General features: G+C 38.7%; 1 protein-coding gene and 1 long non-coding RNA gene across 5 annotated transcripts in view; one reads left to right on the top strand and one right to left on the bottom strand.

Moving 5' to 3' along the window:
• Positions 1-1,479: 1,479 nt before the first annotated feature.
• LOC136879243 (uncharacterized) lies at positions 1,480-12,915 on the bottom strand. Its single transcript, XR_011018664.1, has 2 exons — positions 12,599-12,915; positions 1,480-1,702 (listed from the first exon to the last, which is right to left on the bottom strand). It is a non-coding gene; the product is annotated as an uncharacterized lncRNA (long non-coding RNA).
• A 246-nt stretch (positions 12,916-13,161) lies between these two features.
• The window catches only part of LOC136878915 (sorting nexin-25), a 195,685-nt gene continuing 191,173 nt past the window's right edge, over positions 13,162-17,673 (top strand). For 2 of the 4 annotated variants that reach the window (XM_068228861.1, XM_067152522.2), the window contains exons 1-2: positions 13,162-13,379; positions 17,060-17,155. The gene's annotated coding sequence lies outside the window, so the exon portion shown is untranslated. The remainder of the gene's footprint in view (positions 13,380-17,059; positions 17,156-17,673) is intronic. The other 2 variants (XM_068228862.1, XM_067152519.2) reach the window with 2 other exon arrangements.

The following is a 17,673-nucleotide window of genomic DNA, read 5'->3' on the forward strand; positions in this document are numbered from 1 at the left end:
GTCGGCAATGACAAAGGGAAATAAACACGGAATGAAAGGTGTTCTCTGTGTCAAAGTGAGCTATTAATATATGCTATTATAATAGCACACCCTGTATATGCTATGTGATCAGTATTCTCACATAAAACCCATCCCACTTTGAGATTAGAAAAACACAATGTTGTTGATATAACTCTCTTTTTACCGTTTATTTTATGTTGCACCGACACGGATAGGTCTTACGATGACGATGGGACAGGAACGGGCTAGGAGTGGGATGGAAGTAGCCATGGGCTTAATTACGGTAGAGCCCCATCATTTGCCTGGTGTGAAAATGGGAAACCACGGAAAACCATCTTCAGGGCTGCCGACAGTGGGGTTCAAACCCACTATCTCCCGAATACTGGCCGCACTTAAGCAACCGCAGTTATCGAGCTTGGTTGTTGATATTACAGGAAGCATCATATAACGTCTAGTTCCCATGCGCAGTAATACCTGCTAATGGAAAATTTGGTCTACAGGAGGATGAAAATTTAATTTTGAGTATTGCAAACACCATCTATCTTTGAGTAAGTATTGGACAGGAATAAGTGCCAAATCAAGTCATATACAGAAAGACAAGTAGGCCTACAGGAAAAGAAACAATAGGACAAACACAATGGCAGGTCAGTATAGCAAGATTGGTTGTGATAACTGTTTGAAGAGGAAGTACTACTAGGCAACCATCCTCTATACACTAATCAGAGAGAGAGAGAGGGGGGGGATCCAACACCTCGAAAAATGAAGACATGGGCCACAAAGGGCGTGAAAAGGAAAGGCTCCCTAGGCCTTGGGAACCTAATACCGCAGGGGTCAGAAAAGAACAAGAGTTGACCAAGGGAGGTCAGATAGGTTAGATGAAAGAGAGGAGCCTGGCACACATAAGTGGAAGCAATGTCGGGACTCGCCTAAGGGTCCCGTGGTTGCAACCCAATAGCCCGTTTTAGTTGCCTCTTACAAGGGGCAGGGGATACCATGTTATTCTACTGCCCTGACCACAGGTGGGTGCAATAGGAAGAGGACACAAGGTCTCCAGTGTATCTGAGGCTGCCAGTTCATCATGGGTGCGACTCATGTTGAGTGAAATTTATGATAGTACATGGAGCAAAGGAAACAAGCAACAATACACTGCGTTGGTTGAACAACATTCGGCCATGTACTGTATTTTATAGACAGATCATTTTTATTACTGGGAGAGGAAATACTGTAAGCAAATATAATAAATTAGAACTGTTTAATTGTGTTTGTTTACAGCATTTGCATTCAATTAGTGATGATCAAGAATGCACCATTTCCATTGTTAAAATACAATAGTTCCTGTCTAAAGAAATGCATTAAACATTGGTTGGCAAGCTTCTTTAAGCAGTATAGTATTTGTTACATGGAATTTCTATTATCTTTATAAACCCTCACACAGGGAAAAGAAAGAAAGAAAGGTTAGGATAGAGAAAAACTACAATATTTTAGTTTACATGTAATTTATTATAATAAATAAATATCTATTAGACATGACTATTTTCTTTGTTTTCAAACAAATTAATAAAACTTTCATGGAATGAAAAGATAAAACATTAAAGTCAACTATGGAACAAGTACGAGATATTGCAGGCAAGGACAAAACGGTTGATTTGAAATTAGCAGCATCTCCTGTTTCATTATTCAAACATCTTGACTGCTAGCGGCACTGCTGAAACAAAACAAAAGGATTTTAATACGGTTTAATCTCAATTATTATTTATAATTAATGGTATGGGAGAAATGCAGGCAGTTGAAAGACATCACAGCTAGGCCAAGAGAGGATTTCAAAGGATATTATAAATTATAAGCAGCTAAACCAAGACTTAGTAAAATACTAAGAGAGAGAGAAAAAACAATTGAAGGTATAGCAATTAAAGAAGGAAACAAGTGGCAACTTTCAAGATATCTGAAAAGGAGAATTAAGCAGCATAAAAGAGGAATGGACAACATTCAAACATGGATTTGTGAAATGTGCAGAAGACACCTGTAGTTGAGTACTGGGTAAAGGATAACAAGGCACCCTAGTGGAATGACAGGATAAGAGAAGCAAGAGAAGCAATGGCTTGGAGGAAGTGGAAAGGAAGGAGAAATGCAGAGAATATGTATAAATATCAATAAGCCAACAAAGTGAGACGGAAGATTGTAAGGGGAGAGAAAATGAGAAGCTGGGAAAGTTTCACAGACACCTGGCATGACGATATTAAAGGGAGTAAAAAGAAGTACGGATTGGTTAAGAACAAAATAAGAGAGGATACAAAGTTCGTAAATACAGAAGCAGGAAAATTTTGAAACAAAAAGAGGATATACTCCACCACAGACGGGAAGAGTATTTTTCAAAATGACTGAAAATTAGATTCACAGAACTAGCTGTTGAAAGGGTGTAAGAAGAAATAATGGTTAAAGAAGAACAAGAGAAAGACATAACCATGCTAGAAACAGAAGCTGTGGAGAAGAAGTGTGGCAAAGGTCCTGAATTATACTGGGTGGCTATGGAAATAATACAGGGAGCAGACCCAGGAGTGCAGTGGTTGTATAGACTATTTAAAAGGGATATGGAAGGAAGAAGTTCGAGAAGATTGAGGCAAGGGTCTAAAACTTAAAATTATCAAGGTGATAAGGAGGGCTGTAAAAATTACACAAGAATTGCCCTATTTCACATATAATGAAGATATTAGAGGATATTGGAAGATAGAGGATGAAATTAGAAAAGAAAATGAAAAACCAATACAGCATTTGGAAAGACAGACCAACATTTGACCTTATCTTCACACATGGAGAAAAGATGGAAGTTTGTGAACGATCTGTTGATGACATTTGCAGACATCGAGAAGATCTACAACAGTGTATCAGGGCAGTTGATTTGGAATGCACTGAGGGAAAAAACAAACTGAGCAGAAATGCAAATCATAAAAGCTATGTATAAAAAAAATTTGTTAGTATGGTCAATGGTCATGTAAAGACCAAGGTAAGAGAAACAAAATACTTTGATGTGGAAACCAGACTTTGGCAGGGAAGCGTGCTGTCCCACATACCCATTAGAGTAATGGATGAAATCCACAATTGTATAAAACAGAAGATGGGAAGAAACACAGCAGATGCAGATGAAATGATATGAGGAGAAAATGAAATGGAAAAAACAAGTTAATATATGGAATTGAATGAATATATGCACAGAGAAAATTAAAACAGTCGTGATGACAAGAGGAAGGAAGGAAGGAAGGAAGGAAGGAAGGAAGGAAGGAAGGAAGATAAAAATAAATGGAAAACCAATAGAAGTTGTGAAAATTCTTAAATACTTGGGAGGAGTGACTGTAAAAGAAAGGAACATAATTGAGGAGACTGGAAAGAGTGTACAACAAGCAATGGCTCTTACCAGAGTGTAAGGGGTATACTGTGGAATCCAGAAGTTCCAAGGAAATGCAACTAAGTTCTGTATTTGACCTATTATGTACCAATACTGACATATGAAGCAAACACATGGACAACAACAAAACGGGATAAGAGTATAGTTTAGGCAGCCGAGATGAAATTTGTTAGAGGTATCATAGGTTAAGCAAGAAAAGATAGAATCAGAAATGAGATTAGAAAGAGGATTGAAGTTTTAAACCTACAGGACAGGATAGAAACAAGCAAGCTGAAATGGTATGGACATATGATGCAAATGGGAGAAGACAGAGTTACAACAATGATGCAGGTTCTTAATCATAATCTAACAAGGAGAGAACTGGAAACTGGAACTGAAGAAGAATTAATAAGACCTTTCAAGTCTATTTTCCTTACTGTTTGCATGTGACGGTTAGTTTTACAGTATATTTACAAAATACCGATTATTTGAACCTTTAAGAATACGGAACGCTTATCCTTTGAAATGTCATTAACACTTTAGCGTCGACGTGTACATTTGCTTTTTTCGTGGTAAACTGCTGAAATGTGATATATATTTTTCAGGTTGTTGTCAGCTACGGATGTTCGTAATTTCATTTGTAGATGATAATCAGAGACATAATTCATGTTCAAAGTTACTATTTTTGTGTCCCCCCCCCCCATTGGGGTGACATATGGTTAACAGGTTGACTATGCAACAGAGAAAGCGCACGTCCTTTTTACCTTTGTTGTTGTGGAACACTGTGCTCTGTGTTGTGAGCTGTTGATTTACGTGCATTTCAATGAGTTCCTGGTAATTTACAGTTTTGTGACAAGAATTTAATTCCTGTTATGTGTTTATGTGTTGAGTAAGCCATGATTACTGATAGATAGAAGAACAACTTGAAAAGGGTTCGAATGTTGAATCAAGAGATGTTGACATTTAGGATTTGCAATGTGATGCCACCTTTTCCAAGTCGGAATTCAACAGTAGTTTGTGTAGTGAGGATACTTGCAAAGATTCCGGTGCTGCATCGGGCAATGATTCAACCAAATCACCAGCCAGTGAAAATTACTGGGGAACATTCTCAGGTTTGCAGGAACATTGTATTTATTTACGCGTAGCCCCGGTTTACAATTTCATCTGAGTGCTAAATCTCAACCAGTATGTAAGAATAAAGCAATAATAAACTCCAATCCACATTATTTTCCTTGCCATTAATAATTGAATTCTGATGGTTGTGTATGTCACCCCAATGTCAGAGAAATTCCCCTGTCTGTTGTGGAATGCACAGCATGCTGAGAAAGGAATGGGCACTGCGCTGCACTCTATGAACACCTTACGAGAACAAGCAATGCATTACAACAGCGAATGGTAGCGCTAGTTTCGTGCGACAGCCTGAAGTTGAGAGGCCTGGACACACGAGGGGTGACACGCTATATTTTGTATGAGGGTCCGTCACCCCACATGGGGTGACATCGTCTTCAAAGTGTTAAATGGTCCTGACATGGCAAAACAACCAATATCAATAGTTCTATTCTGGCTGTTCTTGGAGAGGGAGCTCCATCCAAAAGTATAATGACTAGAGGGAACTAAAAAAAGGAAAATTATAACATTTTTGCGGATGCATTCTACATAGGCCTACTCTGAAACTGAATAAAACAAGAATAAACACAGTGTGCACGTTTTATAATATTTTGACATCTGACACTTATGTCTATCACAGGCAGATCCATGATATTCCTTTTGGGAAGATGGAATTAATAAGTTTGCATTTCTTTTTGCCTTTAGAAAAATGACAGTAAATGATCCACAAACTGATAAGCAGTATGACCGATTTAGTATTATGAGGTACAGTGTGTACTTTTTCAGTCCTGGCTGGATGATTGCATGTAAGCGTGGTGGTCAGGCTGGGACCAAAACACATCAACATGGGGATTGATTTATTACATTACATGCACTAATAAGACCTAACCTTGCCATGGGCAATGTTGAAAGTGGTGTCCTGCATTCACACATGAAATTTCTATCCACACGTTTTAGTTCTATTTCCGTAATTCTTGTGTTGTTATATTAAGTTCTCCTACAGCGTGAGGATCATTCCTGTATATTTTATTTTTTAGGTTTCCCACAAATGTAAGTTGCATACTGTAAGATCGGGGGAACCGTAATCTTTTAGAAATTTACTGTATCATTAAACAATATAGGTCCTATTATTTGTTGAACTGTTATAGCACACCATACAACAAATTTAGTATCGTGGAATGGAACGTCATGAATTAACCAGGGATTTCCTGTGCTTCAGTATCTATTATTTTGTGAAGTAGCACAGATACTTTAATGAAACCACGCTTCATCACAAAAAAGAATAATTAAATGTAGATCAACAATGCTTTGTAAAATCCAATTATTGACTCGTTTACCATTGTCAAGGGGTCATAATTCATGAACAGTAGTCGCTCTGTAAGGTTTCAAATGTACAAGTTTGGCAGCTGTATGGCCTGAGGTTTTTGAAACACCTACTTGCTGTGCAACAAGTGATAAGTTTTTTTTTTTTGGTGAGTGTCCAAATTATTACTAATTTCAGAACATTTTTTCTCAGTCACAATACCTTGTTTACGCTTAAGAATTGCAGCGTTCAGCGATCCCCTTGATCTTAATTTATTAACAAAACATCCCACAGTCTCTCGAACTGGAGCCGGAATACCAGGAAATGTGTCCTGAAATTGTCTACAAACCTCGGAAACTGTTCCTCACTCCACCACGATACACATCATGGATAACACCTGTGTTATTGCCCTCAGTTCGCTTGCAATTGTCTGGCCAGGACCGTAAAAGAATGCACTGTAATATTAATGAGGCTTTACAAATTTTCCTTAAAAGCTGTTGATAAGCTTAAATAAGTGATTTAATTTTCTTTACAAACCTTCAAAACATGTCTTACTATTTTTATTGCAGTCAGAGCTGTTCAAGAACTTTACATAGGTACAATTTACAAGTAAAATACAGTACACAAAAAAGAAACATTTTCATTCATCATGTAATAAATAAGAGACTTGGACTATACAAACTTCAAAATCAATAGTTTTAATTTTAATACTAATTACAGTTCTTCACACATGGAAAAAATCAGTATTTACGGTAATTAAAATCTAGCTTGATTCAAATACCTAAGAAACTGGTTAACATTTTGAAAACTATCTGGCCATGTTGCTGAATGGACAAACGTTCGTAGTCTTTAGATCGCAGGGTTCCAGACTGGGTGTTTGTTCTGTCTCTAACATTCCTACATCTCACTCATGAAATTTCTTCCCATTACACTGAGACCCAGTCGACTCTGCAGCACTAATAATATTAATAACAACAGTAATCATAATTTCTTTAGCTTATGGCTAGCATACAGGGCTCGGAAGTTGAGGCCCAACATAATACATGTTCATTCTGGGTCACTAGGCCAGAAAATGGTGGGTGTTATTTGTCCTTTTTTGCCTTTTTCTGCAATTTCTGACTTATAAGCCCTTTTTAGCTTTTCTTAAGCCTTAACGGATTTTTGGCAACTTCATCTTTTGACTACATTTGTATACTGCCCATTCTCAATTCGAATCATCCTTAGTTCGTCCATCTCATCTTAAACATCTTATTTCTCTTTTATGTAGTAAGAGAGTAAATAAAATGCAATAAAAAATGAAACATGCTTGAAAAAATCCAGGGGTATTAAATTATGTGCAAGGTAAATGAAATACTGAAAGGAGAAAATTTTGATGTAAATAATGATGTTATGGGTTTTACGTTTTACGGTTTTCGGAGACGCCGAGGTGCAGGAATTTAGACCTGCAGGAGTCCTTTTACGTGCCAGTAAATATACCAACACGAGACGGACGTATTTGAGCACCTTCAAATACCATCAGACTGAGCCAGGATCGAACCTGCCAAGATGGGGTCAGAAGGCCAGCCAGCGCCTCAACCGTCTGAGCCACTCAATCCGGCAAATTTTGATGCGAGTGTTTTTGAAGAGGAAGATTTCACCTCCTTCAAGTATGAATCTTTAACATCCGTTGATGTGGAGAGAAGTTTCTTGATATTTTGCAACGTGCTGTCTGAAAACCGATGATCCTTTACATGTAAAAACCTGGAGATTACTACTGTGACATGTTACAAAGCCAACTGAGGTAAAGTTTCTGAATTTCAATTTCTGTATCCATAATAAGTGTTTCTCTACGGGGTCGGGTATGAGGTGAGATAAATCTGTCGGGGCGGGTTTTTATGACCAGATGCCCTTCCTTGCGTGAACCTCATCAGAGGAGTTAACGAGTTGAAATTAATGACGTGATATATGATAGTAGGAAGGGAGAGGGTGAAACCTGGTGCCAGCACATAGCCTAATCATGTCGAATAGCACCAAGGGGTCTGCTCAAGGCTAAACGTCCATCCAACGGACGAATCCCCATCAACAGCGTCATATGCTCTCACTCCATATGAGTGAGCACTGCAGAGAAGTTTGGAATTTAATCCAGGCTTTTGGCACGCAATCTAGTAATTAGAAATTGTTTACCACCACCCTCCCCTACCCTACTGGCTAACATTCTGATGGTGAAATTTTTTCAACCAAGGGGACTCGAACTGGCTAACCACAGTGTCAGACTGTTTAGACTTCAAAGCCTTAACGATCATGGCCACCAGGCAGGCTTTCTGTATCCATGGTGTGGTTTAGCTAAATATGATTCCAGCTACACTAATTTAAAATTTCTTTTTACAGGATGTCCATTTCAGGATCGCTAAATTCATTCTAGGTGGGGGGAAACAAAAAAACATTTCATTCTGAAATCTGCAAGAACTTTCTTTTTTTAACAAACACTGAATTCCTTTCTGAAATTATGTTAATCCAAAAATATATAATCTCTGAAAGAAGAATTTCACTAATATATTTTTGCACTGTATATAGCATAGCACCAGAATTTTGAATTTTAGAACATATTCCTTCATTAAATAAGTAAAACTAAAATTAATGAATTTGGATAGCATTTTTACGTCATTTTAGGCAATTTATAGGTCTTCCGAGCCCTAGAGTTACATACAAATATAAAAGACATTCAAAAAACAATCCACTAACCAATCAACCAAACTGATGGAGAGTTCATAAATTGAAATCTGAATTGTCCAACTACTGAATCGTCTCATTTGTAGCCCACCCCCCCAAAAAAATCTTCCAATGGCCCCAAGTATACTGCTGTGCAAAACTTAGGGGTGAAAGTAACTTTTGCATGTTGTGTCAATGCCAAGTAACATAGCTTGATGAAACTTGAACCATACATAGGAAGAACTGCTACAGTATGATACGGTAGGCAACTGAAAGAAATATGCCATGAGACGAGCAGAAATGAGACTTTTATACAGAGACAATAAATTACACGTAAGTCACTGCGACTCATGATGGTCCCCTGAACATTACAAAAGAAGGGACATGGTTCTTAAAAGGGTGTGTGATCACCATAGACAGCAATGCATGCTCTGTAACGTGTTACCATGCTGGCCACAAGACTGGTAAGGAGTTCTTGTGGTAGGGCGTCCCATTCCTCCACCAGCATGGTTGACAACTGCTGGATGGTCGTTGGTGCATGTGGGCATGCTGCAATATGTCTGTCCAATGTGTCCCACACGTGCTTGATGGAATTTAAGTCGGAGGAACGGACGGGCCAGTCTATTAGCTGAATGTCCTCTCGTTCCAAGAGCTCCTCCACCTGTGCTGTTCGATGCGGTCGTGTACTGTCATCCATAAAAATGAAGTTGGGGCCAAATACACACCTGAAAAGACGCACATGGAGAAGGAGTACAATGTCACAATAATGTTGACCGGTGAGTGTACCCCGTTCAAAGATCTGGAAGTTGGTATGCACATGCAACATTATGCCTCCCCACACAATAACACTTGGAACACTAAAATGATCATGTTTGACAATGTTCCTGGGTGCATTACGTGTTCCCACCTCTCGTCAGATGACGGTATGTCTAGAATCACTAGTCAGACTGAATCTGCTCTCATCTGAGAAGAGCACGCAACCCCACTGCTTATCGGTACAGACCTGATGCTCTTGGCACCATCGCAAATGGTGCCACCGATGAATTAGTGTCAACGGAACACAACATAATGGTTGTCGGGCAAACAGATCACCCCCATGCAGTTGCTTGCCACTGTGGAGCGTGAGATTGGGTGCCTTGCAGTCCTGTTAAATGTGGTTGCAACTGCATCCGCTGTTTGACATAAGTCTTCTCTTGCCTGCTGCACAATATAGCGGTCATCTGCTGCTGTAGTTGACCGTGGTCGATCCTTTCCTCTCCTCTCCTTCGGGCAGCACTGCCTGTGTCTCGGAATGCTCTCCATGTACGTGAAACAAAGCTGTGAGCAATACCAAACTCCTGGGCTACACTTGTCACACAGTACAAACCTAGTGTAGACACTTCAGTTTATAACACACAACTTCGTGAAGAAATATATATGAATTTGACCTTAAAATCCTTTTAGAAGAGACATGTGTTCATTACGAATGCCAGGGGCCCACCCCACTCGCCAAAAAAGGTACATTTACTTTTATAACATAATGAAAGATTTCATGCGGCACTGACCATTAGCCGGCCAGCTACAAGCACAGCCATTGGCCGACATGACATTCCCAGAACTGCTAACTCGCTGTTTCCGTTACCAACTTGCACAAAATAAAAACGCAGCAAAAGGCTCTGTTAGTAGTACCTGTAACCTATGTTTGCAAATGCAGGCCAAGCTCTGTCATGAGAAAAGTGGCCCCTTTGGGGTCACACTCCCTCCGAGAGGCTCTTAACTATTGCCACGGCACATACTGCCCGCACGGCAAAAGAAAAAGTTACTTTAGTAGTTGTAACCTATATATATAATTTTGTCAAATTTCATTAGACATTTCCTAAATGGCTGGTAACAGTTCGCAGATCGGGCAGATCGTAAAGGCGCTCCTATCATCAATCCCGTGAACTAAAAATAAAAGAGCATCACCTGCCACCAAGCCTCTGTGTACAGCGAGCGGAGTGAGTGGATGGCGTACACTAGGCTTCTGCCCTTGTTGTAATGAATAACACCACCATACTGCACCATAACAGCTCACCGATTGACTCACACTGTCTTGCCCCGTTCCTTCAACTGCCTCGTTTTGTGGGGCGAGACCCATTTGGCATTATAGTTGTGCTGATCTCACGCCAGGGTTCTATGCAAGTGTGGGAGACCTCTGGCAACACGTTACCGCACTTTCTTTCCTTTCCACCGAGTAGTTTATATGTTATGTTGACTTATCTGTCTCGTCCTTAAGTTTAGCACAACAGTGTATGATCTCTTTGGGCATTCAGTGGTGATATGCTGGATCTGTTTTTCCTCACTGCAGATGCAATCAGGGGAGGATCTCATACCCCACTTATGTAGCAATGGACTGTGTAAAGCTTCTTAACATACGGGCTATTCAGCCAAACAGAAGAGCAATATTCAGCTGAAGAATATACCAACCCCACCGTCAACGATCGAAGAGAGCATGCCAAGGCTCCTCATGAAATTCCGCAGGATTTTGAATGATACTGTTCCTTGCCCTGAGTTTAAGGAATTATAGGCACGAATAGGTTAGAATGCAAACTTATTTGAACAAGGCGCAAGGGTAATCTAGCCGCTCTCCTGTTACACTGGCGAGTTGCATAAATTTTAGGGGTTCTGATAGTTCAGATCGCTAATATTTATGCAAATCTCACTGCAGAACCGTCGTATGGGTATAGGATACTTGTGCCTTGGTTGAATACATTTGCATTCTAACTTATTTGTAACCTATAATTCCCATCTCAAGTGATAACATCCTCAGCCATATAACTTGGCTTCTGTGAACAAGACCAGACTGTAATTCACATATAACCTAATAATTATTATTATTATTTCGAAAACTCAAAACATACTGAATATAATTGTGGTTTTCGGTTCAATATCCGCTGGCAAGTCAAGTGCAGTATGTTGTTAGTACTATTACTGGATCTGGAGATTTCATCCAATAACCAGCTGAGGATATTTGAAACGTGAATATACCACTGAATGCTTCAAATCCTGCTAAAAGACGTGGTTGATAAAAAAGTCCTTTGCTGTGCAGGGAAGAAAATTTGCAAGACCTGACTATTGTAACACACAGGAAAGCACCACAGACTGGTCACACCGATGAAGGTATACAGACCTTCAGATTGTCAAAAGGAGTGAGACAAGATTGTATTCGGTCCCCTCTGTTGTGCAACATATACAGGGAATAAGTTACATTGTGCAAAGAGCTCTGGACAGCTGGCATTGTGGAGTGTCGGTTGGAAGAAGGATGTTACAGAATCTGTGTTTGCCTGGTGTGAATTAAGGCCACGGCCGCTTCCTTCCCACTCCTAGCCCTTCCCTGTCCCATCGTCGCCATAAGACCTATCTGTGTCGGTGCGACGTAAAAGCAACTAGCAAAAAAAAAGAATCTGTGTTTTACTGATGATACTATCTATTGGCAAGCAGTGAAGATGAACTTGCTGAATTATTGAAGCGGGTGGAAAATTAAAGTCTTCAGCTTGGATTGAGAGTAAATTGTAGCCAAACCAAGGCTCCTGTTGTTGATAGAGGAAATAAGCTCCAATTTAGTGGCCGCCTAGTACGCCTAGATGTTGTAAATTAATTTATTTTGGTTCCTTGTTGAACAACAGTGGCAGCCGCGAGAAAGAGATCACAAGAACTGCACAGCCCTAGCATTTGCCTGGTGTGAAAATGGGAAACCATTGAAAACCATCTTCAGGGTTGCCGACAGTGGGATTTGCACCCACTATCTCCCGTATGCAAGCTCACAGCTGCGCGACCTTAATCGTACGGCTCGGTTGTCACAATAAATACTGAAATACGATACCAACAAACTGTAAAACAATACTACTACTAATAGACACTTTAGAACTGTACCGTAATTATTTACTGGTCTGCCGATACCGCCGAAACGGTATTATATGGTCACAACAAAACCAGGATTTAGCTAGGAACAATAACTCTGAAGAAAGCACTAAAGATTATTTCCATACATGTTATAGAAGCAAGGGCTATCCTAATACATCATCACGATCCTCTCGAAACCAACAGTATGTGAAACTACAGATATTCGAAAGCGAGTTCAACAGAAAGACCGGTTAACCTACCTGCTCTGATTAACGCAACTAACAATCCAAAAGTTGCCAGGTTGAGTATTACTGATTGCCTGACTTTTCTCCTCTCGTCTTCGGGATCTATCCTTTCGTTATTCCCCTGGATACGTAGCATGTTGCAATAAATCTGCCAATAAAACGAAAAATATGATTGATTCTTCGAGGTTCGACTGGTTGCTCTACAAAATCATACACCACAATACCACATGTTGCAATGCAAACAGTTGCAACTTGCAAGAAGACAATTTATACAGGGTAGGAAACAGTAAGCAGGAAAGGGCCAATGTATTATACCTATACCTCTCAGCCTGCAAGAAAAGCACCGACAAAATATGAATCTTACATGTAACCTATTCATAAATAAAATACGTAAATTACATTAAATATTGCAAAAAATATATTCAATTTATAACTTTCCCAGTTATCTCTTAATGCCAAAATTTATTTCGGTAAATTTTGTACAATATTTCTTTACAGGGAAACAACACTGGGGCTGTGGCGTAAATGGAGCAAGAAACGATGGATCGGCTTTGCATCGATCAAGGTCGACTCTTTAAATGGCCATCGTGACTTTTTTGAGTGGTGCGGAGTGGTGTTTATACTACAATTTGTCAATTATTAGTAATGATTAGTTTTGTAAATTTCACCCATCTAGCGATATTGTGTTGTTTGTAATGAAGCCTTTACTCAAGTAGTGTACAACCATGTATTTGGAAAGAATTCCAGATTATTAGAATAATGGCGGGAGGACCAGATGTCAAAATTTAGGTGACAGGTCAGTATGCAATAGGGTATTCTTATTTTGTTGAGTTGAGATCAGATTTCACGTAGAATATGTATTATCACGAGTTCACATTTACAGTTATTCAGTGGCAATAGTGTGTATAATTCTCTAATTTCATCTCCAGCTCTGCTGATTCAGGAATGAGGTTAAGTTTCTGTATGTAGGCCAGAGCTACCTAATGGTTTGATTGGAGATTCTGCTTTATTATAGTGGATGATGGTTAAAATTTAATATGAATAACAAAGAGGAGCAATATTCAATGAATAATAGGCGTACAGGTAGTAACAGAATCTCCCAAAGAAATACTATGTATTTTTGTTGATGTTTATTTTGAAGTGTCTTATTACCAGCCCCATAAAATAAGGAGAAAGAGTACTAAAACTCTCAGTGAAAGATTGTATAGAATCAGAGAGAGTTTAAGTCCAAGCTTAAGGTAGGCCTAAATTATTGAATTCTATACCCTAGCTTGACATACATTTAGTACAATTTCATATTTTAGTTAATAATAATAATTTCTTTGAAAATGTTTAAGAAAAAGCTAGGTAAACAACTGATAGTGACTCTGTCACCTGGGTGACAGCCCTAAATGCACATCATTAATGATTGATACACTATTATTTTACAGGTTACATAGTCCGGCTCCATTGCTAAATGGTTAGTGTGCTCGCCTTTGGTCACAGGGGTACCGGGTTCGATTCCTGGCAGGGTTGGGAATTTTAACCATAATTGGTTAATTTCCCTGGCACGTGGACTGGTCGTCTTCATCATCCTCATCACAACGCACAGGTCGCCTATGGGCGTAAAATCAAAAGACCTGCACCTGGCGAGCCAAAGTCCTCGGACACATCCTGGCACTAAAAGCCATACACCATTTCATTTTTTTTACAGGCTACATAACAGGAAACAAAAAGAAGTGGTAGGAAGATTTTGGTAATAACCTGGAAAGGCTGGGTCAAGCAATAGTGAAACCTTTCTGTACAGTAATAAAGAATCTCAGGAATGGAGGGAAAAAGGAAATGAACATTGTTTTGGGTAATTCAGGTGAACTCAATAGATCCCAGGGAATCACTGGACAGGTGGAGGGAATATTTTAAAAATCTTCTCAACATTTAGTTTGTGTGTTTTACCATAAAACCAAGAATTTAGCATCTATTTTGCATAAAATATATAATTTTGCATTTTATCGCTAAGAATTGTTGGTTTTAACCATGATGATTCAACGTTGTCTGTATTGACTTGTAAAGTATTGACAAGGCAGAAAAGTGTTTCATAGAAATTTGTATCGCTAATTCAGAATCACTAAAAACCACTCGTAAGGGTCATATAAGATGGAGGCACACACACTTGACAAAGTTTCAACATAGTTTGCAAATGCTAAAAACCACAAACTCTAGTTATCGGTCTATGTTGTGTATGTGGGATATGATCACATACTGATTTCGAGCATCTATGAGCTGTGCTTTCATTTACAAACAAGAGGTCTGGATTGTATCCTCATTGCCTTCTTCCGCTGTTGAAAGGAGGAAGGAGTTTTCTGTCATGGATAAGGGAGAGCTGATTGGTTTCAGCCAATGATAGTACTGAGTCTCCATTTTCATCCTCCTGTAAGTAGTCCCAAACATGACTGTGGCTATCAAAAATTTCCTATCAATATCTTGTCTCAGGTGGAATAAATCAGAAACTCTTAGTAGGAGGTTTAATAGAGAGGTGATCACAAAATTTGCTAATCATTTGAAAGATGATATACCTTCAATATTTAGTGAAAACACTGTCAAGGCTGGCTCTGAAGAGAGCCGTTTGTTAAATCACATGGTGGCGCTGCTGATATGAGAGAATCAACCATCTAGGAAGAGTCCTAGTCTGTTGTCAGGGAATGCCCGGTTGTAAGGCAATTAAAAAACAAGATCCTATGGGGAGACTTCTTGCACGTGTAATTTTTTGTTTATACTAATAAATAACAATAATAATAATAATAATAATAATAATAATAATAATAATAATAATTAACTATCATCATTGCCCCACGCTTGGGTGCACTTTGTAACTTTACTGTGAATAATAATAAAATAAACATTGATAAAATTACTCATTACTCATAAAATACTTGAAATAAATTAAATTAATAAACATAATTAGTCGAAATGTCCGTAGTATGGGCGCCAGAGTTCACCAGAATGGATCCCTCGAATTTAGATAGAGCAAGATAATTCTCCCAGGGCGTGTACATAATGCTGCGTACTGGTACATCTGCTACAGGCCTTACCTAACCTTCTGAAAATGACTAAATAGGTAGGAACTGCACCTAGGTTCATCAATAATTCCACTGATTCTAAAATATCTAACTATATTCTCAATAAAATCCTTGCATGAGCACCTCATCAACACACCAAAATACAATGTGCATATACGTAGATAAGTACCCTTCATTGTCTCTGTATCAACACGAGTTGCCGATTCTCATAATCGGCACTTATAATATCACACAGATACTATACCTCGTAATACTGTGTTCACTGACTTCAACACTTATAAAGATATATACATTTGAGCAACACACGCTTATCGTTCCTGAACATAAATTATGGAAAGTCTGAGATATAGCATCTCCCAGCTTTCAGCAACATGTAATACCAGGCCACCACAAATGATACAATACCAAGTGTGTAAGCACTCCACAGTTGTAGATGAGCCACTTTCCATGAACATAAAAAGACTATGTTCCACGAACGTTTTAAGTCCAGTCCAGTATAGTGCAGCCGTGTCACTCCAGTACCGTATATTCAGTTTCAATCCTGTATGTGTTAGCACTACTTCCTTCCCGTACAGCGTGTCTTTTCCGCCGTTTGATCACATGCTACATAGACATCAGCATTCCCCTTCCTCTCACATGGTACGCCTAGATTGATCCTGGCCAGCCAATCATGAATGGATCCTCTAGTCAAGACCACACCATGAACTTCTTCTTGGTCCCAAGATAATAACAAACTCTGCGGTGTTTCACATGACTCATCGGAGATTTCTAACTACAACATCAACAAGCTCATGTGATTCTGGGCTATTCACATGACTCATGCAAAGTTTCCAAGTTCAATATAGCAATGTTTTCCCAGCCGTTGTACAAAACAAATTACTCATATGACATATGGAGACCTCCCAGCTTACAAATATTAATGACAAAATATACAACTGAAATACTGATGATAATAATACATTGAATACTGACAATAATATCTCACACTTCTACATATAGTGCGAGGGTGTGATATATGTACTATCACATAAGTCCCCTAGAAGTTTAGTGATACTGTATGATAATAAATCATGAAATCTGTACATCTGTGTGGCCATCCATATTATCTCAGTTTTCAGCTATCCAAGGTGGTCTTGGTGCACATTACCTTGCATAATTGGGGTTCACCTGTATCATAATTTTATTTTTGGATGTATTGGAGCTTGAGATGTTGACATCACCAGTGGGAGTTATTCTTATATGCTATTTGTTATGCACCACTGAGGAGTATCACATCTGCTACTGATTCTGTACACACTCATGCCCTGGTACCTTTATGTAATAACTATCACAGTGATGATTATAAAAAATGGGATGTGCTCATGTTTGATGAGTTTTGTACTTGATTCAGCAATATTTCAGATCTCCTTATTGATTCCAGGCCAGAAGAAAAAATTGTTTGCAATTTACTCCAACTTCCTAACGCCAGCATGTGCTATGTGGAGATTGTGCAGATTTGATTGCCAAGGAGTGGTTGGTATGATAATTTAATTTTCAAGTACAGTAGTAAATGACCAGCAGTAGACTTACAGTTGTGAGGTTACTTTGTTACTTCCGGGTGCGCAATTCAAATTGACGAACTAATAATTGTGAGATTCTTCAGTCTGTCAAAAACTCGTTCAGCGTAAAATAAATTTAGAAAATACCTGAAAAATTGATAGCTTAAATTAATCAATTAAATAATATAAATTAATTCATGGCATCCTTTTCAGGTATAATCTGTTATTTAATGTTTACTTTTTCAGGTATTTTCTAATTTTATTTCATCCTGAATGAGTTTTTGACAGACTGAAGTATCTCACAATTTTAAATTAACTAAGTCGAAACAGAGAAACGGCTTCCACTAAAAAAAAAAAAAAAAAAAAAAAAATCATATGTACACCTTGGATGGTGTACTGCAGAAACTACTTTATAACCAGGTAATTTGCCTCTAGACAGTTGGTGCCCAGATAATCTACAAAGCAAACACAAATGTAATGATGCTAAGAAGAAAAT

The sequence above is a fragment of the Anabrus simplex genome, chromosome 8 (assembly GCF_040414725.1).
Source record: "Anabrus simplex isolate iqAnaSimp1 chromosome 8, ASM4041472v1, whole genome shotgun sequence".
NCBI classification, from domain to species: Eukaryota; Metazoa; Arthropoda; class Insecta; order Orthoptera; family Tettigoniidae; genus Anabrus; species Anabrus simplex.